Source organism: Buteo buteo, chromosome 1 (genome assembly GCF_964188355.1).
Source record: "Buteo buteo chromosome 1, bButBut1.hap1.1, whole genome shotgun sequence".
NCBI classification, from domain to species: Eukaryota; Metazoa; Chordata; class Aves; order Accipitriformes; family Accipitridae; genus Buteo; species Buteo buteo.
In genome coordinates, this window is record NC_134171.1 from 1,522,599 (window position 1) to 1,549,576 (window position 26,978).

Here is a 26,978-nt window from a genome sequence, read left to right on the forward strand (position 1 = left end):
ATTTTTTAAATATAAATATATCTTCCCATTCTTGTTAGCTCTATGGATGTAACACACTCGTGTGACGCTGTACAAACCACAGCTGGGCATGACGTATCACGGAGATGCAAAATAAATGTTTTTTAAAGGATTATCAAACTATCTGCTTCAGGGCACAGATCACCCTCCCAGAGCTGGGGGTGAAGGAGATGTTTCTTCCCTGGCTGGTTTCTTGCACCTTCTTGGAAGCAGTATCAGGGAGTGCCAGGTCTGCTCCGAGATGGCAAACACCGAGACAACACGATATGGCCATGAAGCAGCAAATTCCAGCTCAGTTTTCCAGCTCCTTCTCCCTTCTGGCTACAAATCAGTGCTGCTTAACGGTGCCCTTTGATTTGGGACCAGGCAGCATGACGTACCATCCCACATCCCACCAGCAGCCCCTGCCGCTGCGCAAGTCCCCCGAGGTGACACCCCAAGCCTTGCTGGTGTCAGAGCACCCAGTTCGGGATGGATTTTGCCCCAGCAGCTCGTGCATCCCCAGCAAAAGCCCGACCTGCAGCCACCAGCACCCAGGAACCTACATTTAAGCCTTGACAGCAGCAGGGAGAGGGCTGGCTGTGGCCGCGCGCTCCCCCCCCCAACCTGATCAGGATCCCGTAACCCTAATCAAGCGATAACCACCAGCGACAATCGTAATGGATGTGTCTGGTCATGATGGTTGCACCCGTCTCAAAGTGGATTCGGGGGAGACAGATAACACAACAGCCAAGGGCTAATTTGAGCAATGCGCCCACCTAACCGCAGCGTTGGGCAATGTCCGACTCAAGCCAAATTTGGAAGAAACTAACACCTGTAGTTGGTATGTAAATATGACTGAGTCAATTAACTTACTCCGTAAGCAGTGGACAGCCCACGGCCCGTCGAGCTCTCCTGCACGGCAGTGGGCTGCACGCCAGGGTCTCCCCTTGAGTAGGGACACCTCTCAGGGTTACTCCTCCAAGCTGAGAGATTCCTTGCCACAACAGATTCTCGTTAAGTGATTGATAGCGTGCTAAACTTTGAAATCTTAAGTGATATCAAGGATTGATTGCATATATATAATCCTTTAGATATAAACCGTTGACCAAGTCTGGGACTAGGAGTGGATCCAGCCGCACCTAGACTCCTCTCTGAGAAGGAGGTGAGAACACAAGAGGGTCCGCTCTGAACCTCCTGACTCAACGGGAGACCCTCCCTGACATTTTGTCTGGCCCTGTCCTCTACGCATTCAATATCAAGCGAGCCTTGCCATCGAATCTTGTTAAGCCACTGTCACATTTACTATCAAACTTCATTAAATCACTGTTTTACATCCATAAACATATTGCTACTTCTCTCTTACGAGCGAAGTGCGTCACACCATCCGCGGCGCTGGCGGGTCCTTCCCAGTGCTGGCCCGGCACCAAGCTCACACCGGGATTTGGGTTTGGCGTTTTGTGTTCCCCCCGCCTCCCCGCTGCCCACACGGATGCACCGAGAGAGTTTGCGACCAAACCTCAGCCACGTCATCGTGGAGGGAAGGCAAGCAGAGGGTCCGGCGGGCAGTGAAGGCACCTGGCTGGCTAGCAGCGGGGTTGGCCAGTGGCCACCTGGCTTGCCCCAAGCTAGCCTTTACGAGTTGGGGGGATTGCCCCCTGTTGTCTAACGGGCAGCGCTGCCGGCTCGCAGCACCCTCCTCGCTGCCTGTCGCACTTGCTGCCTGCCCTGGCAGTCGGACCAAGGGGACTCCCCATGATGGCACAGCACAACGGGGACAACGCTATCGGGAATAGCAAGCTGGCCCCGTATCTTGACCGGCAAAAACAAGCCAGGTCGACATGGACGGGACCCTGGAGGGCCTCACCTGCATGGACTGTTTTTATTCTTATTTTCCATTCTCTAAATATCCTTTTTTTTCTTTTCTTTGAGCAAAAACGGCTCGGTCGTGCTCCTCCACTGAACGCCTCGGCCGTCATCGGGCTCACTGCAGCTTCATTCCCAACACAGGCGCGCTTCAGGCTCCTTTCAACTCCAAATGACCTCACCTGCTTAATTTTTTTAATTTTTTTTTTTTCTCTCTTTTGTCTATGTGGACTAAATTTCTGTCAACAAAGCTGAAAGGCCAAGTAGAGTTCACAGTAACAATTCACATTTCTTAGCAGGTTGCCCAGAACTAAACCCTAACCTTAAACACGAATGTACAGTAGCTTTAAGAAACCGAGAAATATAAATCCTAGCATAGAAAATACTAGTATATCAATGCCTGCTGGACTGATTTCTACAAGCCGTGACCATAACTCAGTGAGCCTGGAGAACCTCATCTGTCGGATATTTATGTGGTGCTTTAATTGCAAGAACAAAAACAACTTTCCAAGCCTAACATATGCTGTATTTTGAAATCCTGACAATGGTGGCTCTCAGCATCATAAATTACACCTGTCCCCTTTGCAGAGCCAAAGCAACACGTGGATCTGAAGTTTCTTTCTGGCAGCTCGCTTGCAAGCAGGGTTACACCGGCTGCAGGCAGCACGGTACGAGATACCACCCTCGGCTGCAGGTCCGGGTTCAGCTTTGAATAGAATATAGCGATTTATATGAAAGAGTATAGGGATTGGGTTTGATGCACTGCCTTGGGTACCACTGGCAAAAAGATGCCAAGCATCTCCTGCCTGGTATAAAATGAGCACAAGGTGATGCTCCCTGAATCGCAGCACCGAAGACCAAATTTGCAGGAGCTTGCAAAGGGATTAGCGCGTTCCCAAGGAAAGCCCGGCTGGCCGGAGTCGCGGCAAGGCTGGAGTTAAGTTTGCCGTCCCGCTGTCCGCATTCACGCCTTCCATGGAAGATTTTGGGCTTTAGTGATGCCGGTAAGGGGAAGTTAAATTGATTTTAGAAAGCATGGTAAAGCCAAATGTTATCCTCTGCAAACAGCTCGGCAGTCCTGATCCTGTTACCTGTAACCGTAAGTCACAAAACCCCGTTTAAATAGGAAATTATTCATCTGCAGTTGCACAATGGCATTAAGGTAGGCTCAAAGCTCCTTTTCAAGAACAGTAATAAATGGCCAACAGAACGGGACTCGCGGCCTCGGGGCCGCTCGCTGCCAGCGCCGCCCGTCGCCTGTGACAGCCCGGCGTGACAGGCTCCACAATATCCGTGTACCCCCTTTCAAGAGATTTCTTTTGACAAGCCATAATGAATAGTGAGCAATGCGAGGGTTTGAACGCTCACGGCAGGCTCGAGCCTGGGGCTACGGTAGGACGCTGCCACATTATGCTGCATTTTTTCCTTTTTAAAAAAAAAAATTTAATTTTTTTTCTTTTTTCCCTTTTTCTCTTTTCCCTTTTTTCTTTCTTTCTTTTTTCCATTCCTTTTTCCCTTTTCCTTTTTTCCACTACCACATTATGCTGCACTTTTGCCTTTTTCTCCCCCCCCTTTTTTCCTTTTTCTTTTTCCTTTTTTCCTTTCCCCTTTTTTATTTTTTCCTTTTTTCTCCTTTTTTCCCCTTTTTTTCCTCTCTTTTTTTCCCAGGGAAGAGAGATGTAACAGCACGAGGCAATTCCTACAGCCAAACATATTAACACAGACCAGGAGTGATTCCCATGAAAGATGCCTGCGTGATGCCAAGCCCATCACTGCAGCTTAATGACCTTCACAGCTCGTTGCTGTTAATAGGTCTGAGCCACTCTTGTGCTTCACATTCTCCTTTGCCATCGGCTTTTTGGGCTTCACTTCACCCCTTTGCAAACCTAAGGTGGGAGTACGAGGCTCTGGAAGACCTGACAGTTGTTTTGCATGGCTTGTCGTCTGCAAAGCATTTATTTTTTGGGGAAAAAAATGAATTACACTTAGTAACAGAGAGGATTATTAATATTATAACATATGGGAGGTGAGCGCACGTGAAGCCAAACTTTTCTATAGTCTAAACAGCTGTAATGCTCCAAAGTTATAAATCATCCAAAAATGGAATAAAAACAATACATATCCATATTAAAAAAAAATAAAAATCACCTGTACTCAATTACACCATCAACTCCATCAAGGAATTCCACTGACATGGCAGAGCCGGAGCACACCAAATTAACCCCTTCACAGCCTGTCAGATCGGCCACTGCCGTGTGTTAGCCATATACATTACCAAAAGCATCATCATCTATTTTGCAGGTTTCATTTGTCTTCTGAATTTTCAAGGCACTAGAAAGTAACGGAAAAGAGGTAAATACTATTCTTCAGCGGAAACAGTAGGAGTTTAAACGTTGACTCAAAGCTGCACCATAAACTACAAATCTAAACGAGCGGTGGATGATAAACGCTCCGATGAATCTCAAAGCCAGTACCTCACAGCAGTAAACACGCTGTCAACCACCCTTCCTAAAATGAAACACATCATAAGGTTGGGTTTTCCACCAGGTTTCCCGGTGTTTCACGTCCTTTCTCCCTAAGCCAGGGGGTCTCAACCTCTTTTTGATCTGCTGAGCTCTCCAAATTCAGCAGAGAGAGACGTAGACTCCTGAATAATTAATTGAAGTTTACTAGCAAGGGGCTTGTCTGTCTGAGTTACCTTTTCCAGACCCCTCAGAAGTCATCCAGAGACACACCCCCCCACACTTTCACCTACAAAATCTCTGGGACAAGCCTTCAAGCAAATCAAACTCCATGACCCAGAGTTTGCTTGCTCATGCTGGTGGGAAATCAGACTTGTGAGCAAGCAAAAGCTTATCAGGAACATCGCTGGGTACTGAGACAGTGCTGTTCAACCAAAAAAATTAAAAGCATTTCCAAGTGAGGCAATTTTGAGGTTTGCAGGGTGTCCTTGCTTGTTTTCAGGTGGAAACCGAGATGAGCATGTGGCTGAAGATCTCTGCGTGAAGTGCTGTTGGAGATGTGCTGTTCAACTGCACGATTGCATGGAGAGAAGATCACCTTAGCTTGTTTTCTGGATTAGTGGCTGAGAAAGTTGCACTATTATCCCTTTGCCCATCTATAGAAATCAGCAGAAATCCCATAACTGGCTCCTGCCTTGGGTTTCCACTACTACCAACGGCAGGAAAGGAAAAAAACCACCATTTTTACTCTACAGCCTCTTTCCACCCATCGATACCAAAATTATTTGCAAACAGCGAGCCATTGGGTCCAGACATCCCCACGAAGTCCCAGGGGTTGTCGTTATTACTGGGAGCACTTAGCGCTGCAGCAAGGGACGGGGAGCCTGGCCAGAAGCTGCACCCCATGATGCCGGGACCCCCCCAGGTCTCCCCTCTCCTCGCTGGACATCTCTCACCCCCTGTCCCTGTGAAGGTGCCGGTGCCAAGGGCGGCGCAACTATAATTGACATCATGTGTGCACCGGGCTAGCTATGTTAGAGAGCACACACGGCACAAAATATATCTGGAAAAATGAAATAATAAAAAAAAAATTAAAAAATTGCATTTTCCCTCCCTGCTCAGGAGCAGGGCCTATGTAGCAGCATAACCCAGTGTACATACGTTGTTAGACACAGTTTAAATATAGCATCTAACTATGAAAACATGAATAATTGCGGTGCTTAAAACGTCTGGCTAATCTTTAGCAGAACTGCAATCAATCACCGGTGTCAGACTGGGAAGCATTTCTCAGTTTCATACACAAAACCTTCCTTCAAATGCAAACTATATCCACTTTCAGTGTTTGGACTGACTTTCCCATCTGATATTAATGGAAGCACTCTCGGCATGAAGAGGCGCTGGTCGGAATTGATTTTCTGATTTAAAAAAAAAAATAAAATACATTCAGTCAGGAATGACAGTCATAGAAAAAAAACCTTCCATACCCTGAACAGATGAAGGGGAATTTGGATGGGTTTGTAGCTTTATTAAAGAAAACACAGGGAACACGTTCGGCTGATCTTGCTCTTTGCTCGCCGACTTGCAAGCCCACAAAGCGCGGCTAGAGAGAAGCAGCAAGGAAAAGCCAAGCCTACAGCTCAACCCAAAAACCCTGGAGCACTCTGCGCCCACCAACCTTATCGCCTCTACTCTGGAAGCTCAGTAGTGCCTCACCTTTGGATGGTGAAATACATAGTAAAAAATATTGTATTATTGACAAATCTGGGGTTTTTTTCTTAATTAATTGCTAATATTCACTCACGTGAAGGTCAGCTGCACTGTTCAATGGCACACTCTAGTCCAGGTCCCTGCTACGCCGAAGCTTTGCCCGTCCCTCGGTAGACAGTAACACATCTCTAGCTTTTCTAGGAGAGTGTTTCTCGTGTTGTCCCCAATTTCCTAGACAGCAGTTGCATTTTCTGCTGCAGCATGGGGCACGCAGCTGGCTCACGTGTCTCTGTCCTTCAGTAGAAGTATGTAATAACAAAGTAATCCCAGTTTAATTAATCTGAGGTCCGGCCGACCACATCTCCATAATTACTTATGCACTGAGCACAATAATTCACATTAGACCAGGGCACATCTTCTAGAAGAGCACTTCACTCGACCAGTAGATGCATGAGCACGACCAAGAGAACCAAGTCAAGTCTCCTTCTCCCCACCAAGACCTTGCTGGAGAACAGCTTGTAGGGGACTACCTGCTGTTACAGAGTTAAGCTCACCAGTTAATGCAGTTTTACAGCCAGGATTATCTTTCCCACTTTATTACGGCAAAGACAGAGGGTCCTGTCACCATTTACTATATTAAATAAGAAAACCTCAGAGCTGGCAGCAGTAGAAACACTAATTATTCTGGTGGCTGCTATCAGACCACTGTGGAGCACAGAATTAATCTGAAAACCTCTGGATGATGAAGCTCATTGAGTGTTTTTAAGCTGTCAAAGACCTCTAGGTTGGCTTGAGGTATAAAGGGACCTGATCGGATCCTAAAGCAATTCAGAGCTGACACGGGCAAGCACGACCCACTTCATTATGCATCTCTTGCTGCTTCTTTCTCTCCACCTTTTAAGATTTTTTAATTTATTGGGGGTTTTTTTGTGGGCAGACTCCAAAAGGCAAAGTACCGACAAGCGAGCCTACAGCCGAGGCATGTGCCTAAGAGCTGACATCTCAAAACAAGAAAATAGGGTTCATCAAAATTAAATAGTGCTAAGACTGAATCTGCAGCCGCAGTTCACGTGATGGTATCTGGAGCTCATGCGAGGCCCTTTAGGATATGGAAAGTCTCGATAAAATCTGGTGAGTAATACCGGTATTTTTAATCAGTCGCAATCTGAGCACGAGGGCGTACGTAAGGTTGGTTTGGTTTTTTTACACTAGAACATGCTGTTTGTTTAGAGGTGTAAAAAAATACACCACATCCCTGCCGGGACTGCAGGCAGCGGGCAGCATGAAAACCCCCGGGTGATGCTGCCTGTTCCAAGAGCATCCCTGCCTGCGCTGCCTGCAGTCGCTCCCCGCTTCGATGAGTGATTTGCTCCTGTAAATGTGACGTTTCACACGCAAACACTATTCTCTTTTCTTTCCCTTCCCGGTTCAGCAATCTGGCTCTTAAAATCTCGGCATTGATGCGTATCTTCACGGCTGAGGTCAGAAACTCCTGTCTCAAGATGCTCACCATCGCTTCCAGGCCACGGCTTGCCCTGCGCCCATAACCCTGCCTCGCGCACGTGAGCCGTAAGTCACGGTCATGTAGACTTGGGTCATCTCAGGAAATACAGTGAAATAAAAGAAATTTCCTAAACTTTTTGTTTGCTTGTTGGGCAGAGCTGCTTGTGGGCTTGGGGCTTTTGGGGCAGGTGGGGGTGTGTATTTTTGGAGGTCCTCCTGCAACTTGAAGACTTATTTTCCAACCCAATTTCTCTACACTGTCACATCATCCTTGCTCTTATCCCCACTAGCAAACAAGGAAATAATTGCACTGCCACAAACAATGCCAATTCTCCCTTAACTTTGCCCATTTTCAGGACACACTATCCAACACAGACACCACAGTACTGGTGAGACCGGGAAGAAATGCATCGTTCAGAGCCTGCTACTCCATTTGCACATCACCATATGCTACCTCAGGATACCATCTTCTCTTTCAGTCTGATTCAAGCAATTTTAGTGACACTTTCCCCGCTGAATGCTGAAAGGAGCTTTACGATGCTGCCGGGAGCAGCCCACCACGCAGAAATAACCTCAGTGGGACCCTTGGATGCTCCAGGAATTACCACCACAAAAGCGTTTCTGAGCTGATGTTTGATAATCCCAAATGCAAACCCATAAGCCAAGCTTAAAAAATCAGCTGGCGAGCGGTACCAGACGCCTCGCACGCCAGCTGACGGCAGAGCCCGAGACGCAGCCATTCCGCAGAGGTGAGGATTCGTACTTCGCCTCGGCCAAAATATGTTGGCGTCTATTTTTGGCTTCTCCTCTCCTCTAGGCAGGTGTGAGCCCAGCCTTCCCTCAGAGACACCCCACCGTGCTGGGAGGACTGGGGGCCACTCCGTTTCCTCGCTCATCAGATAAGTCCTTGCGGGAATTTTGGCAGCGAAGCTCTGAAGACGAGCTTGGCTCTGCTCCTAACAGTTGGAAGTACCTTCGAGGCAGGATTTGTTTCGATAAGGGATCTCTGGCTTCCTCCTTTCCTTCGCCCCAACATGTCCATGCATTTTCTGATCCTGTTAAGCTCCTGCTCCAGAAGGACAGCTCCAAAGACGTGCTGTTGGTGTTGCCTTTGACTTCACATCCTTGCACTGCTGCTAAACCTCGCAAGTCCAAGTTTTGCCAATATGTTACACTAAACACCCAAGGATCCTCACAAACTTCTCCCATATCAATTCAGCCCCACAAAACCTACAACAAAAAAAAAAAATCAGCTGCTTCTCTGGAGGACATGATCCCTTCCAACATGGAGGAAAACAGTTATGGCTTTATACCCTTCATGTGATCAGGATAAAACTCATTTGGTCTACTCTAGCTTTTAGGAGGACTTCGTTACACATCATTAAGGTTTGTCATCATCCTTCAAGGTGGATAGACTAAGGAGATTTAAATGACATTCCCAAGGCAAAGGCAGCAGAGCAAGTCAGTCGTTCAGTCCAAAGCCATGGAAAGAGCCCTGTTTGCCTGCGTTCGTAAGAAACTGCGTGGCCAAAACACTCAGAAACCACATATCCCATCATTCAGAGACCTGATATCAAAATGCCTTATACAATGGACTCGGAGACCATATATCCCATCGTTCAGAGATCTGGTAATGGATGGTTCATATGGACCCATTCCCACACACCACTCTACGGCAGGGACTTGGATATTCTTGCTTGAAACAGGACAAAGGCAAAGGGGCAAAGAGTGCATTTATTTATATAAAAGGTTTTACCACATGAACCTTCTGATTTGGGGCTCTTAGGAGATTTGGGATGCCTCTGAAAGACAAACTCTTACTGGAGGAGTCCAGTCTTATTTAACCAAAAGATTACTAAAAGCTGCTAATGTATGGTAGAAGCTTTTACCTTCTCATGCAAGAAAGGACTTTGGGATATTAATCACTAATTCCTGTAGCATTGATAACTGGGGTTGCAATAACAAGGATCAAAATAAGGCAAAACCTTCCAGTCAAAACACTGAAGAACTTAAATTCCTCCTGTCTCTTGTCCTCTGTGATGATCTTCCATGATTGAGCTACTCCAAGTTGACAACACCAATTCCTCCAGGCTGTAATTCAGCAACTCGCTGTGCACCAAGAGCTAATTGCTTTGGAAAAATATAATTTAGTAGCAAGTCTCCAAGACATCCATTCTTTCCCAACATCCAAACTGAGAGCAGATTCTGCAGGAAAGGATGTGAAATTTTCTCTCTCCTGGGAGAAGCCAACTTGGCCATATGAAAACTCACGATTTGTGACCTTCAGTTAGGTGGGTCACGGGAAATTTGCTTTGTTGGGACATTTTCTCCAGCAGCTACTATGCAATAACTCTCCCTGGAGAGACTTTGCTGGGCACATGATGCACAGCTGTAGAAGAACAGGCTCTGGAAGTTCGTGAAGAGGTAGTTAGTGGGGTCTAAGAGGGCCAAACTCCCATTTAGCATCCAGTGTAGGGGCAATACATGGCACCCAAAACTTTGAGAGCCAAGGCTCCCTATGCTGTTGCTCCAAGCTGCCTACTAGGGAAGACAACATGCTTGAGGTTAGACTTAGAGAAAGCTTTGCACATAGTAAATACGAGGAAATTAAGGCAGGATGGTAGCAAATACACTGTAAATTTCAATTCTGGTTTGTTCCCCGCTCATCGCCCCGCAGAAACAGCCCCTTTCATTGACATTAAAATAATTCGCCCAATTGTCAGGATCAGCAGGCATCTTGCTGGTGCAGAGCTGCTCACTCCGAATTAGTAAAAAGCCAGCAACGAAAAAACTTTGACAGTAAGAGGCATTTGGAAAACTGCATTTCTGGGTAAGTTTCCACCCTGTAAACACCGCGGGAGTTCGATCACGGCTCCGAATTCTTTTGCTTTCTGTTATAACTTAGTTCTTGTTCGCCTGCCAGCTTACATAAGCGAAGGAGCACGGCTCCATCGTCAGAGCATGGAACGAAGGATGGGGATGTGTAGGTGCAATCAAGGAGCCACTTTGCTCCACTGCAATCACTACCTCCTCTCCCTGGGTACCACCCAGGCAAGGAGACGGTCTCGCCAGGGAGCAGCGGCTCTTGCTCAACATGTCATCCAGCACCTGCAGAGAACCCTGACATCTTCCCATAAAGGCGCTAAAAGTATCTTTTGTTATTCACTGACCCCTGAGTCAAACAGAGGTTACGATAAATTAAAGACATGAGCATTTAAAATCGTGCTCAAATGAGCATTTAAACCCCTGCCTTCTCGAAACGTGTTTTGGTCACTCCGGATGGATAAACCCGCGCCTGTTCCTCGGTGCTGCGGGACCAGGGCTCATCGCACATGTGAAGGGATGGGGATCCCCATCGGCGCCAAGCAGAAGCTGTCAGAAAGCCGACCAGATGTCTGCTCTGCCACGGCCACCCTTCCAAGGGAGGATCCGTGGCGTGGACGGCAGCCAGGTGGAGGAACAAAAGGGCGCCTGCTTGGTTTTTCCTCCCGTTATTCAATACCGGGGCTTAGCGGTCACACCACATTTGCCTCCTCTCCTCTCCACTGATGGATGCTCGGTGCCCGTCCCAGCTCCAACACACGCAACGGGGTCTCACCTTCCTCGGTCTGCACGGCTGCACGCTATCGCCTCTCGATTCCTGCAAGGCATCCCAGGCCAAAATATAATGTTCCTTAAATTTGCCGGATGAGAGCACGTTAACAGGCTGATCTTTCGAAACTCTCCCATTCTTCTCATAATTTATTGATGAAAGGATTCCTCACTGGTTAGGCAATATCCCTCCGGATGAAAGCCTGGCTAAGTTTCTCTTCTTTCTACCACCCTCGGTAACGTACACCTTCTCTCTAAGGGCCCCCTGATGAAAAATTCACTACTCGCCGGGCTGCGCTGCCAGTTGTGCTGCTGATGGATCGCGTTACTTTTTACCTGTTCAGATTAATCAGGTTACAGCTCCAGCCTGCCAACAAAGCATGGCCTCACACCTCAACTCCAGGACCTAAATTCACGTCCAACACCCGAGTCGGGCAAACGCTGCAGATGTACGCCCAAGCTTGAAACCAAGCCTGGGACTCAGGAGTGGCTTTAGCCATCATTTCAGGTGAAAAGAAACCTTAATTTGCACCGCATCTAGCGTGCAAAACCCATTTATACTTGCAAACTGTAGTTGCAATGAGCAGTGTGCCAGCCTAGACCAAAAGCTGCATGGTGGGAATTGAGATTGAGGAGTTCTGCTGCCCTACAACAGCGTCTCCCTCTGAGATCCTAGACAGTAAAAATTGCGCAATGCTTCCACTCCCCTCTTAGGTAGGGCTGTCTGGAAGTTTAATTTCTGCTTTTAATGATCTGAGACACTTCTGAATGAAAGCTGGGATAGAAATACTCCTAATTACTTTGCAAATTCAGTACCCTACCAGGCAAAGTTTATCACTAGGAGTAACTCTCATCTCGCCAGAGGACAAGGCTCGTATATCTTTTCAGTGTTTAAACCCAGCTTAGTGGTCCTTAGGATTTTACTGCATGGGAGTAAATCCTGACTCTGAACTTGTTTCATGGAACGCTTCCACCACCAACTCAGCCTACGACCAACGAAGCAGCTGCAGTCTTGACTGAGGATAACAAACCTACCCCAGAAAGATGTTTTAAAATGCTGGGAACACATTTCTTCTGCATGCAAAAATACATCTTGGCCATTTAAAACAAGGAACCAACACAACCGTTCTACCATGGACGCATGCGACATAGGCTAGGATTATGGATCATGCAGCGGGTGCCGCTTATTCAGAAAAGCTAATTCAAACCAGGGGTGTCCTGGTGCTCGGCTGAACTGCGTGGAGGAAACAACTGACCTGTCACAAATTCCAGCCTTCGCTTCATCCACTCGTTTTGCTCAAACCAGAACTGTTGCTCAACTTTTTCTCCTTAACCTTAACCAGACAACCAAATACTAGTTAAATGAGGTAAGGTTTCAGCTGTGGGAAACGCAGGTAACTTCCACAGCCAAATTCCTTGGCGGTGCAGTTCCACCACCGTAATTGTATTATCACTCATCACAAATGTCATGGAGATTATTCAACAATTAAAACTAACTTCTGAGAACTGCAGCCCTAAGACAAACCAAAGGCATATGAAAATGCAGCAATTTAACTCATTACATTTCCAACAAAATTTAGAGGCCAACAGGGCAGAGTGTCAGGCGACAGCTTTTATTTTCAGAGACAGCTAGAACTACAATATAAGGAGATAATAACAACAACAATAATAATAATAGGGACAGTAAGAACCAATGAACACACTTCACGCTTTGGATTTTCAAGGTCGGAAGCATAGGTCCTATGAAAGAAAACAATGAGCTTCTTAAGCAATTTTCTTAAGCAATTATTGCAGGTCTGGAGCACCATTGAAGCTCACAGTTCTTTCCTCGCAGGAGAAAAAAAACATTTCTTAACATTTTTATATTTATCATTAAACTAATACCTACTGGTTGGCAATGACTGGCCTCATTATGGTATTTTACTACCATTGTACATAGCTGTGGAGTTCTCTACTGCCTTTTTTCTATGAACTAGAAACCAACTTATGAACTTGAATAAAGCCTCAAGTCCCACATTAGGTAGAATATGCTGGTTCGACAGCTGTGGAAAAGTCAAAGACACAAGTTGCCCAATATCATCAAGATCAACTGGCAAAGCCAAACCTAGAGCCTCCCAACTCCCAAAACTATCTGTGGAAATTCCCCTCCTTCCTTCTTCCAGCTACCCCTGGAACAAACTCTTGGAAACAAGGTTGAAGAAGGTTCCTCCAACATTTCTTCTGCTCTTTGAATCTACTGCATGTTCTGGGGTGGCTGTGGGTCTCCTGGCTCCTTATCCACTGTGGGAACGAAGCCAGCGCGCTGTTTGTTTTCCGTAAATTACATCTTTACTTAATTTTTCCTGAAATGACCAGAAGTAATTTATTAACAATGACCAGGATTCTCTGCAGAAGGCGATATTCTCAGAAAAGCAAAGCGCTCCAGCAATGAAAGGAATGTGTGCGGACCGACTGCTGAAGAACTAATGACTTCAAATAAAGGCCATAACATCTGGCTTAGTTTAGCCTAAAGCTATAACCAAACCACAGTCTCCTCAACTCTACTGGCACCGCGCTCGTGAAAAATCACACAACTATGAGATGACAGTTCGGAGTCGGAGCGGCAGCAAGTAAATATCATTTGATTAGGTGTCAAGTAAAACCGTCTTCACTGAAACAAAATTGATGATACATAGCTTTGATCCCCTGGGAATGTCATTCGATCGTATAACTGGATGGTTTAAGCGAAGGTGTACGTATTTAACCCCCTTAGAGACACGATCAAGCTAAGAGGTGTTGGCAGAGCACCACCGAGACTCCTAACCGGCAGGGAAGACCAAGACCTTTCTCCACTGCCATGCGATGCAGCAAATCATATTCTCTGCTTCTGCTTCACTTCTTTTTTAAGTCTTTTTTTCAGTAATTACATGGGAAAGACATGCACAAAGCAGCTCCCACAGCTCACATTAGCATCCATGACTTTGGAAACACATTCATGGTTCAGGTTGTAGCTCCCTGGGCATTGAAGCCAGGGGAAAACAAGGGCATCGAGGCCACCAAAAGCATAAGAATGACACAAGCCTACTTTTATTCACTTAATTTTAAGGCAAAAGCTTGCAACTTTAAAGATCAGAGTAAACAAGCTGGGTTTTAACATGCTACCAGACTCCTTTAAGACACTGTCGAAGCAAATTTAAGCTTCAGGACCATTTCTACCAGAAGGAAACTGCTCTCGATGTCACCTCTTTGCAGAGATGCTGTTTGCACCTTCACAGGATGAAAGGCGATGGGGAACACATAATTTAATATGGTCTTGACAAATTTTATTATGTCACTATAACAACTGTAAAACTGACCAAAACATGTTGTTAAAGGCTCTAGCCCATGGGAGAATGAATGTGTGCATTATATAAATTTTGCAAGCACAGTAAAGCTCTTCATTGCTAGAGCCACAGGAGAGAAAACCAGAGTAAAGCAAGAGGATGCGGGGTAGGATATGTTATCTTTAGAACAAATACTCCAACGCATCAACCATTTTTCATGTGTTTTCAACATGTAATTTCCAAGGTTGTTCATTTATCTGGAAGGCAGCCCGGTTGCGCTGCCCTTTACTTTTAAAAACACCATGCTACTGTGAGTTTGCTCATTTTGTTTTAAAGCCAAAAGGGTGGCAGGCAGCGAGTGTGGAAACTTGACATCTCGTTTTTAAAGTGAGCCATGTAGGAAGGATGCTGGGAGCCTCACCAACCTCCCAGACCTGGTTTTTCCCCTTATGCTGCTGGCTGGTGGGTGCTCGGCATCTCCGGCTCCCTATGCAGCTCGTCCTGCTCCAAGGACTCGAATCCCAGGGATGACAGCCTGCAGCAGAACCAGAGATCCCAGGGCAGAGCAACACCCTGCGGGGTACCTCGGCGGTCTGCACGCAACGGGAGCCTTTCTATGGGCAACAGTTGCTCCTATGGCACAGACAAACATCCTCGAGAAACTAAATGCCATCACACACGTGATGATTTCCAGCCTCATTGATGGAAGACAGATTTAAGCTCCTGTGCAAGAGCCAGGCTGCTGTATCCAAATACTTCCCCACCCTGCAAAAAGCTGATTTCATCAAAAGATCCAATTGCAACCCTATCATTTACCAAAAAAAAAAAAAAAAAAAAAAAAATCCTCTTAGCATAATCTACTTTAAAAACTAAATCTCATTTGTAGGTTATTGTAGCTGCTACAGTCTGTAACATCCATGCACAGAGCTCACATGAATTTTGAGAAGAGGGAGCTGGAGTTGGTTGTACTTGAGTGTTTTGACAAGTTTCTGTAATGCTGGATGCAGGCGGCTCATTAGTTGCAGTGCTAGCCCCAAACAGTTTCAATAACTTGCACAAAATACTGCTCAAGAAGACAGTGGAAAATATATGAATAAAAATCCAAATAAAAGGGATGGCTTTAATGAGATCTGTGCTCAGTTTTGGGGTCGATCACTCAGCTCATTGTCAGCTCCAGCCTCCAGCCACCGCCTGCGTGTTTTCCATTTGGACTAGGATGACAGAAGCAATAATCATGTCTTTGCTACTCTTTGCAAACCACCTATCACAATTCTGGGGCAAGACTGACTGTTAGCTGTTGACCATAAACAGCTAAAATGACCCTCTTCTACCCTAAATTTTAAAGTATGTTTTAGAAGAGGAGCTTCAGGCCCCATAGGAGTTTGCAAGAAGACAGTTTCCCTGCAAGAAAAGGAAAAAAAAACCCTCATTTTTTTCCTATTACTACTTGGCTTTTTCTCAATATCCACATATATCAGAGCTTTTCATGGAGGAGAGGAGGAAACTGAGGCACAGGGACTCTGGCCAAGACCTCGTGACAGCCGGCGTGGGGTGCAGAGCTGCAGCCCTGGTGCACCACTCCGCGCTGGTCCCCACCGACTCTGTCCCTGACCCAAGAAACCTGGATCCTATTAGTGGCTTTGGCAAAGCCTTTGGGCCAGCGCTTTGCTCGTGTGAACAACTCCTGTGAATCGAACAGCGGGACTTTCCTGCGCCATGATTCAGTTTTCATCCCAGCGGGGCTGCCGGGGCTGAGTTCAGAGTTTCGGGAACCTCCAAGGAAGAGGAGTGATGGGATGCCGGGAGATAGGCAGTCTCTGCTTTAGAGATGTAATTATCAGAAACACTGATAATTTACTTTTCAAGGTTTTTGGACTTGTAAACCAGGTGGAGGTTCATCCTGAAACACCGGAATACTCAAGCCAAGGAGGAAAAGGCTGGCCAGCCAGCAGTGCTACAATGATTTCCCAAATCTTTTTAAATCAAAGCCAACGATAATCCTCAAAATGACCCAGAAAGCGAAGGGCAGATGAATCCCATTCTTCTGTGACATCTGGGCGGGTGGTTTCCTCCCAGAAAGAGTTCTCTAATTCTTTCAACTTTCCACTAGTTTCGTTTAAAGTAAAAATAAATTTAAAAATATTTTTAAAAACATTTATATTTTCAGGACTACACTGGTCCCAAACTAAAAGCTGAGGGTTATGAGGTTAATAACTTTAGTACCTACCAACCTAAAAGGCAGCTACAGAGAAAAAAGAACCAGAGCCTTCTTGAAGTGACCAGCAAGAGAACAAGAAACAGCGGCACAGGTTGCAACAAGAGAAATCACAATGGCATACAAGGAAAAAACCCAAACATTCCCCAGTGGGAAAAGGGTCCAAAGAGGTTGGAGAGCCTCTGGACAAGGTCCTGACCAACCCGGTCTATGTTTGGTATGAGCCCTATTCTGGACAGTAGAGGTTGGGGCAGAGACACCCAAGGGTCCCTTCTAGCCAATACTCTTCTGCACTACATGGTCAAGTTCTGGAGTATTTTTTTCCAAAGAAATAAGAGTTTTTTTAAATATCCTACCTTAAGACAGCTCATTGAATATCTGAATCTGTTTCCCTACTGTTTTTCAGGAAACACCAAGGAAAACAAATGGGAAGGAACAAAATTGGTATGAGAAGGACAGAGTAAACAAAGGAGACCTTTGTGGGGAAGAGAGTGATAAAAAAGACAAAAGAAAATATGTATATACAGAGGTATATGTCTGCATGCAGAGAGGTATCAGAATCTGCCTAGAATGAGGAGAATATACCAGTGCTCCCAACTAGCACGGCAACTTTCCTGTCAAGTGTAGCTAAACATAGCTGTGAGAAGCCACCAAGAATTTAATTACTCTGTAAGGGCCAGATCCTGCCCAAGACTTAAGCAAACTTACCATGGCTTCATTTGAAAAATATCCAACTGGGTTGTCTATTCAGGCTCTCCATCTTTAAGCAAAGACTCCAAGTCTACCATTAATCTTGCTCGCTATCACCACATCCAGGCTTCCCCAGAGATGAGAAAAACCTTCAGAAATGCATTTCTGAAGAAATTTCTGAAGAAACCTGCATTTCCATCTGTTCCACAGAACACAGCTAAAAGGGAACACGCTGCTCCTGCTTGGGGCTGCAGTGCCCTTGCTGGGGTCTCTCATGCACCTTCCACTGCTGGAGGAGGTCATAGATTCTGATTAAAAGAGTATTAAAGTGCTTATTTAACCATACTAAATTATGTAAACTCTGCAAACAGATCCAATAGAAAAATAAAAATTAGCTTTCCAACCTTGGCACTGTATCTAAACAGTTTTTGCCTTGTAGAATGGCTATACAAACACTTTGCAGGCATCCTTCAAATTGGCCTTTAATGGGACATCAGCAACCCCAAAGTTTAATTCAAGACTCAGTTTCTGCATTAACTCACTGCACTCCTCTGTTCAGACCTGCAACTTGAACATCCCCTCACCCCAAGCTCCGTGCTCCAGCTGGCACAGGTGGGAATCCCCCCACCCCATAGGGGCAGGAGAAATCAAAGTTTCCCCTTGCTCTTCACCTGAACATGAGGCGCCAAGAAACAAAACCCATGCAGGAATCTTCTTCCCCTTCCTTGTCCATCCCTCGCTTGGGGATAAGGTCTGCAAGTTGTGTACAGACTAGGCTACTTCAGAGAAAGCAATAACTGACATTATTCCCACACATTTTACAATGGTGGGACTTGCTTCACAGTTTCCAAATGCACAGAAAGGTACTCCCTGATGGAACTCTCATGTTCAAAACACAACACAGCTTGTACAGTAAATTGGTAGGTACTGCATCTGTGTGATGCCCACTTAGAAATAAAGCCAATCAATACAGTGTCAGTCGATAATTTGAGTCAAACAAGTACATCTCAAATCCCAGTGTAACTGCAGAGCGTGAGGTTTCCCTTCAAGCACGCTGTTGGGTGCCTGAGTGCAGCTAAGCGGTAAGTGAAGCATTAGAGCCAAGACACAGACCTACAAACAGACAGGCCGAGGAGGAGAAACGATAAAATTAAACCAAAATATTCCCAGTTCACGTTGCTACCCCTGTAGTGACTGTGGCAATGCAGCCTATGAAGATACAGAAGTTGGTCTTTGAACATACCAGAAGAGAAGAAATCCATTCAGACAATGCAAGGACCAAATAGAAACAAAAAGCTTGCATTATCCAGAGTTGGACTTCTTTAAAAAGGGTTTAATAACAAGGCAAGGAGATGAAGGCAGAGCTTCAGCTGCCCTAAAAACAAAGTCCTGCATATGCTGCATGGAGCTGCTTGGCCAGCTGTACCCACCATTACCAAGGCAATGCCCAGCTTCCAACAGGGAATGAAAAGGTGGAAAGATAAAGACCAGATCCTGCACACCAGCCAGAGTAAGGCTGCTGGAAAACGCAAACCAACGAAGCCCTGCTGTTCTGTAAGTGGCCATGGATGGCTTGACAGCTCAGGCTTAGAAACTCCTTCTGCAAACACCTCCAGAGGGTCCGTGGAGGTTCCCCCAGAGCAGACCTGCGCTGCAGACGCTGCACCGTGAGCAGCCAGGTGCCACCTCGGCAGCTGCAGAGACCAAAGCAAGCGTTTGTTCTTTCAACTCACCCCACTAGCAAACAACTCTGTTAGAAGAAATCATTTAAAACTGAAACTCAGCTCTGAAAACGGCAACCACCATGATCTGGAGCTCTCGTTTGAACTTAATCCAAGCTGAGAGGTGTCTACCAGGACGGTACCTCCCAAGCATGGTGCTGGGTCATGTCTGAGGGTGGGTTTGGAGAGCACAGGTGCCACCCATCAAAGCACTGGTGCTGCTGTTGACCATGCCTTAATCTACTGCGGACAACTCCAAATCCCTTTGCACAGCTGGGAAACGAGCTGTCCTGACCCCCCAACAGGGTGCGATGGCAAATGACCCAGTAAATTACAGCGTTGCACAGAACGTGCTTTCTCCAGCTCTTCAGTCTCCCCTTCTCACATCTATACGCTGATTTTCTAGACTATTTTTTTTCTTCTGGCCTTGCCTAATGAACTGCTGAATCGGTTCGACACCTCCAAGCCGTGACAGATGGCTCCACACGTTGCCGCTAATGTGCTGGAAACCACCGATGGATGCCGCCTGCTGCCTGAACCCAGCACGCAGCGATGGGGGAGCTTTACCGGAGTGGTTTACATTTCAATGGGTTTATGCCTTTTTCCACTATTTATATCGTTAAGTGTGATCGGATGAGAGAAAGAATAAAAAAATGTTATTTCCACAGTCCATTACATCATCTTTTCCTCTTGGAAAACTTTGTAACTTCATATATATTTATGCATACAGCCTCACACACACTGTACTATCTCTTTATGAAAGCAGAATATTCTCGTCATGTATATTAAAGGATAATCTATAGGAAAAATATGCTACTGGAGATAAATTTGTGCTGGAGGCCTCCTCTGCCTTCTATTAAGAGCCCTTTGGAGAAAGCTGCAAGGCTGAAAGGCAGAGGGATAATTAAATGCCCTAAATTACAAAATCTGCAATTAAGTCCATGAGCAAAGTTCCTCTTCAAGGCAACGAGCATCTGCGACACGAGGTGATGCTCACAGAAAACTTCCACCCATTCGAGGGGATAAAATGGAAGCAGCATTTTTCCACAAACTGGGAAATGACATGTGCACATTCATTTCATCAACCTGCTTCCACAACCATATAGAATAACGTGCCCAAGAGGTTATACAGCAAGTTTGGACCCCAGTCATTTCAAATAATAATGCCTACCTCCATCAAGGCAGAAGAGAAAATTGCGTGAACTCAGGTTGACCTTAAAGAAATCCCTTAACCTAAAAATATAAAAGACAAACTGTTTCCACTGAGAGCTGCTATATAAAACCACTCTCAATAAAAGCACCGGACTCTTTTCAAACTAACCTCAAACATGAAGCAAATTCCAGCCTGCTATTTTCCTCTGGCACCCTGGAATGTACATCTCAAGGACAGAACTGGCTGTTCAAATTAGCTCCTACTCCTGCAGAAGCGATTGTTTTCAAACACTTTTGAAAAGCAATTCCGCATAGGGTGTGCATTCCAGGGAGGATTCCCTCCCCCCTCCAGATTTTAAACATTAAGGGGAGCAGAGCAATAACAGACTTCGTACGCTTCGCTTCCAAGTTGCCACAAAAAAGAAGAAAAGATGCATTATATTTTTTTGTTGCCTTTTTCTTTATAGTGTACTCACAACAACTTAATACCACATAGAATCATAAAATCATGGAATCATTCAGGTTGGAAAAGACCTTTAAGATCATTGCGTACAACCACAGATGTCTCTGACCTTGGACTGGATCTTCCAGAGGTTCAGACGAGAGCAAGTCAAGCCATTTGCAGAAAGACTCAACTTTCATGAGTGCCTTTGTGCTCTGAGTCAGCATGTGAGGACTATTTCTGGTTACGGGACACACCCGACAAGACTATCTACTCAGGTTCCCTTAATCTTTGAAACAAAAGATTCCTATCTACCATCGCTGTCATTCCTGATTACCACATCATTTCCCCATCAGCCCTCATGTCAGCAACCAAATTAAGGTATTACACTCTGGAACATTTAACGTGATTAGATCGGAGTATTTACTCTTCCACTTGGGCAGATGCGACTGCTGTGAACAGGAGGATGGGGAGATGCCAAGTGAGTCTCAGCGTGGTACACACCTATACTGCTCCTTCTCTGTCTGTCTGACACCGTGTAATACAAAAGCCAGACTTTTTTTTTTTATTTATGATATTCAGCATATCAGGGTGCTCCAGCCCATGCTCAAAACATACACACACTTTAAATTAAATTCAAAGACACATGCATCCACCCAGGACAACCTGAATTTCCAATGCCAGGAACTCCCAGCCCCACCCAGCCCAGTACCCACCAGAGGAGACAGAACCAGACAGTTCATGGGAAGCGACAAAAAAAAAAAAAAAAAAAAAAAAAAAAAAAAAAAAGAAAGAAATCACAGAAATTAAACAAATCTGCTGCTCACAAGAGGTCTCATCCCAAATGACACAAAACTCCCAACTATGCACCAGAAATGAAAGCTCGGCAATGTCTACATCTGATCAAACCAAGCCATGGCCCAAACTTCTGACTGGCCAACCACCACAGCTGAACGATTAATCAAAAAAGACAAGAACCAAGTCACAGAGCTAAATTACCCGATTTAATGAACTCAGGATTTGCTCAAGCAAGATGAAGGCACTTGGTGACGCACAGAATCCAACCATCACCATCCCAACAGATTACCCAGCGAGCACAAGTTGGGTCAACAAAGTTGGGCCAGCTAACATCTAGTATTACAGTATTTATTTTTTTTGTATGTCAGAGCTGGTCCACAGCTCTTAAAACTGTGAATATATTCTTACAGCTGAATTCTCAAACTTCAGTCAAAATAACTCACACATCTCCTGAAAACCTTCTTCCCCATGACAGAGCTGTTTCTCAACCAATGTGAGTGGGTATCAGGGAATAAACACCAGGATTTCCCCATTGCTCCTCTGGCAGACCTTTCCAAATCCATGCCATGCGCTGCTTTTCCCACGGCTCTCCTCTCCAAATGGCAGTATTTCTGGTACTCACTTGGCTCCGAAGCATGAAAATTCTTAAAGCAAGTAAAAAGTTCACCCCCGCCCTCTGCAAACAGTCAGAACTGTTCTGGAGAAGAAAGAAGGTGGATGCTTCTCCTCTCCAATAGGATCAATGAGGGACTTGAGGCCTGGAATAGAAGGACTTAAAACTCTACCCATTTTCTGCAGCGTGCCGTTGCTCAATAGCAACAGCTACATAACCCCACTTAACCACAGCTCTCCTACAGCAGAAAGCACAAAAGAAGAGGATCCCCAAGCGATCCAACATCCCAAATCGCACCAAGCAAGCGACACAAGCTCAGCAACAAAGAATTAAGAATAAATTTGGTGCTTGACTCTTCTGCAGCAAAATCCTCCAGCCACAACTATTTGCTTTCGGTCCTTTCTTTGCAGCAATCTATAAGGATGATGCAGCTCCCTGAAGCCGACTTTAATGGATCCATTCAAGCAACAGCTTCACTCTGCAATTATCATGCCTATCCGGTCCAACTAATGTGCTTGTTTACACTATCTGGCAAACTCCAGATCGAGTGTCATTTCATCACCGGGATTCTTTTGCCTAAGCCAAGACCAACAGACCATGGTGGTAATTTAAACGCTGAAAGCATGCACAGTATCGATCCACGAGACTTGACGCCAGCTAGCTGTTACACGAAATACATCCCCCAGGGAACCGCCTTCGGCGGGGCCTGATAGAGGAGAATTTAAATGAATGAAGGAGAAGCTGGCTGGAGAGATTAATATGCATGAGCACATGACCTGAATAAATGCTGCATTTTGTGTGGTTTGTTAGATTTATTAGAAAGAGTGAGGGATTATCCAAGAGAACCATGTGAAAACACACCGTAAGCTGGTGATGGGTCTTTGCAGCAGAAACCTGTCTGGCATCTCGAAACAGCCCCACCAAAGCAGACACGGTGTCTAAGAACATGTCAAAGCATCCAGTAATAACAGGCACTAAATGAACGGATTACAGTTAAATATAATAAACACTGTCTGGAGTCATATGCTTCCCTTCCCCCACTTCTGGGGTGGACCTGTCTGCAAGCACAGGAAGACGTAGCCCACGGTGGAAACCACCCCACTACTTACCCCTGCGGGAAGCAGCCAGGCGTTTCTTTTTTTCGGTGTGAAAGAGTCAAAGGTTCAAAGCCTTTACAAAACACATGTTTTTTTGACAAGAGGGGCATCAGGCACCCTCTCTGCGTGTGTTGGAAGGGCGTCCTGCAGAAGGCTTTGTAGATACGTGGTCTGAACGGTGTTCGCATCTTGCCATTAGCAATCCAAAGGGAGTGGGAGGTGGAGGAGAAGGCTTCGTGGTTCTTCCATTGCTTAACCTGAACTGAGCCAAGTGAGATGCACATTTTCTGCTTGGACCCATCAGAAGCCTTAGGGATGCCACAACCATTGCCAGAGAAAAGCTCATCTCAGCTGGAACCTCAATAATCCTTGGAGATACATCAACCTCTCTCACTGGATAAAGGGCTGAGCCAGGAAAATGGAGTTCAACCACTTGGCTTCACCTCATCTCAGGCGTTACTGCAAGCAACTTGTGATGCACTGTGAACTGGTAAAGAGCACAATCAACAGTCTCCTGCAAAGCAGAAACTTCTCGGTAGGCCACTTCCATTGCCACACACACAGATGTACTGTTCCTCTCACCATCCTTTACTCTCCTCTGCATTGCCTGGACAGTCCTGAAAGTTCAGGAGGTCCTCCTGGCCCAGAAGGAACCCATCCTCACTTTGTTCAGTCTTCATACCTGCTCTTAGGTCCAGGTGCAAAATCTGTGTGTGTTACACTGGTTTCACCTTCAGCCAGTTCCTCCAACAAGGCCCACAGCAGCAAACTGCCACTCCTCTGCACTGGTGGTCAAACCACCTTGATCTTTATCAATTAAAGACCATTAGCCTAATTGCTCCCTTCCTCCCTATATATTGTAGCACACAGAGCCCTCTTAGCACTCTGCTGATCTCACATACCACCTTGAAGTCACACGTTGTTTTGGATACATATAAAAATAGGTAATAATAAGGATACTTATTCTAATATTTAGTCAAAATTGCATACTGGATTTCTAATGCTTGTTAAATCTCTGGTGCTTTGGTGACGTTTGTTAGGTTTCTAGGATTAAGTGTTCATTTTACTAATGGGCAGGAATGCAAAGTCAACCTGAAAGCTAGAAAGTCAACCAAGGATATTGCTGGTTTGTTCACTTTAACACTTTGGAGACCATGTTCCCAACTCCTGGCTCCTTGAAATTGCATAGGTTCATTTAAGAATAGAACCTGAAACTGCATTAGCACATACACCTGGAACACAACTGGCCATGGGCTAGAACAAAATCCACCTCATCTTCCATTACTTCTACTAGCAGCAGAGCTGTTACCTCAAAGCACGATTTTGTCACTACAACAGATGTTGACATACTCCTAATAAACCGACCATCAGTCACACAGAGCAGTTCAGGTCCTAAAGAGAGGTATCTGATGCCATTTTAGGCAGCTAATGGCATGTACCAGCTGCTACTCCAGCAAAGCACAAGTCTCTTGAATGCCTGTGTCCTATCTACCTGTCTCTTGTGGACATCTAGGATATCTCCAGGCTTCTACGACAGCAGCAGACATCCACATTTAGACACCTGTACCACTCCCCTTCTTTTCTAGAGGAAAACTGCACTTAAACACTGAAGCACCAATTTAGAGCAAGAGCACAAAACTTCCCACTATCACCAGATCAATCTGTAAACTCTCCTAATAGAACCAACCTAGAAAATAACCCATTTAGACATCTAACAGCAACAGCTATTGTATTGTGTTTAAAAACAAACACACATGCCCTGGAATCAACAGAACTTATAGGAATGCAAATTACTATTTTTATCATGGGATGGGGGAGAACTAATAGCAAAGTTGAAATAAATCATACTGTAATGTTCCTTGCTATATAGTGCCACCTTGCTGTCAATTCATCAATAAAAATGACAACTGTGAAGGACCGATGCTTTTGTGCGAGATGCACAGCACATTAACCTCAAATGACCGAGCTTCACGAAGGAATCGTTGGCTGAAATATAATATGAAACTCATCTTAAAACACAATCCTGCGATCTTGACTCTCAATTTATTTGGAGGACACATCTCCTTTCTGCTGGTTTCTTCGAAAGCTCCAGTACCGCTGTCATTCCCGCACCCGCTCTCCACTGCTTCAGCTTGAAGCATGACGAGGTCAAGTTCCCTCTCCTCTGTCTTCTTAGGGCTCTTACACATCAGTCACCTGCCTTTTGTCAAAAACCTGATCACATTTATAAACCTCTTAATCCACGTGTATGGCACTACATAAATGCTAGTCAATATGTGCACTCTTTAAATCAAATGGAAAAAAAAAATCAATGGGAGAGTCTGACAACAGACGGCTCTGGGACCGGTTGTCTAAGAGCCAATTAATAGCTCGTTCCCAAGGGATAGGGGGTACTGAAGGCTTCTCAAACAACTGCCTTGCAATTGAAGTCACCTTGATGAATAAAAGCACCACTGGTCCTGCCCTGCCTACTTTCCCCAGATGTTCATCACACCACTGGTGGCTTTTTGATGTGCGTGTGTTATTTCAGAAAGCTAACTGCTTGACTGGCAAAATATCACAATAGGCTTTCCAAGAGCTAACGTTTCCTTGCTCTGAAATGACAACCCAGCGATCTAGCTGCACTTGAGAAATCCCAAGGAGAGGAATTACACGGATGCATCGGGATACTGTTTCCCTACGGCTTCAAAGACAAGACTGCTCTGCAAAACTGACTTTACCACCCACCGAGGTCCAGCTGACGCGCTCCAGGGAGACCCAGCAGCTGAGCGGACCGACTCTTCACTTTCACAGCAGCAACAGGAGCACTCGGGGAAAAAAAACCCCACATTTCACAAGGTGAAGCTAGGATGTCATGAAAGGCATTTCCATAAAGGCTTCTTTATGGACGGCTCGTCCTCGCAAGCCGGAGAGTGACAGCTCCCGAGCACACACAGACTGGTGGAGTGGATTTGGTTTCACAGGCGGGGATGTTGAGGTGAAGGGCAACCACCTCTGGCCCTCTCTATTCCCCATCAATCCTGCCTCAATCAGCAGGTTAAAGGTGAAAGTGGGCCTTATAACTCCAGCGGTGTCCGTTTCCCCGCTTGGATGACTGTCTCACAGCCTCCTGCAATTAGAGGGCACAGCGGGGAGGAGATCTCTCCTCCCACCAGCACGGACCAGCTCCTGCTGTTCATGCCCCGCGGCAGACGCCTGAAGTAACAGCAACCTGCTCCGGGGTGGATGGACCACGAGCAGCCAGAGCTGAGGGTGCTCAGGAGGGGGCAGGCTCTACAGTTGAGTCTTAGAGGAATAAAACCCAACTGAAACGTGTTCCCGTTCCAGTGCAAGGTCCCCTTTTGCTGAGGTTCTTCATGGAGTCCCATCTGAGAGGCTGCACTGCTTGTTTTACCATAAACTATAGGTGAAAACAAGAGAAAGGAATAATAAGTGATCGCATGATCCATCAGCACACAGCCTTGAAAAGAAAAATGTAACTGCTGTGTTAACTTCAGCAGACGGACACAGCGGCGTGGGGTGTATGGGACCAAATCCCAGACCTGGGGGTGGCCACAGGGCGAAAAGGCCAGTTGCTCCTGAGCAAACCCCAAGGGTCAGCCTAAAGGACCAACTAATTTGAGAACAAGTATCTCCCACCCCACCATCTTCTGATTTCAACATCCAAACAAGCCCCGCGCACTGTTTACATGACGTCTCGAGGAATTTAACAGCCAACCACGAGGTAGAAAAGTCTATTTGTTGCTTTCAAATTCCTCATTTCCTCACTTTTTTTCTTTTGTCTAGCCCAAAAATCTCCCAATGAAAGAGGATTTGACTGTT

The 26,978-nt window shown here is 45.8% G+C and overlaps 1 protein-coding gene across 6 annotated transcripts in view; it reads right to left on the reverse strand.

Annotated features, from left to right (window-relative positions):
- Nucleotides 1-26,978, reverse strand: part of EXOC6B (exocyst complex component 6B) — a 307,343-nt gene that overhangs the window by 38,966 nt on the left and 241,399 nt on the right. The gene's annotated exons all lie outside the window — the stretch shown is intronic.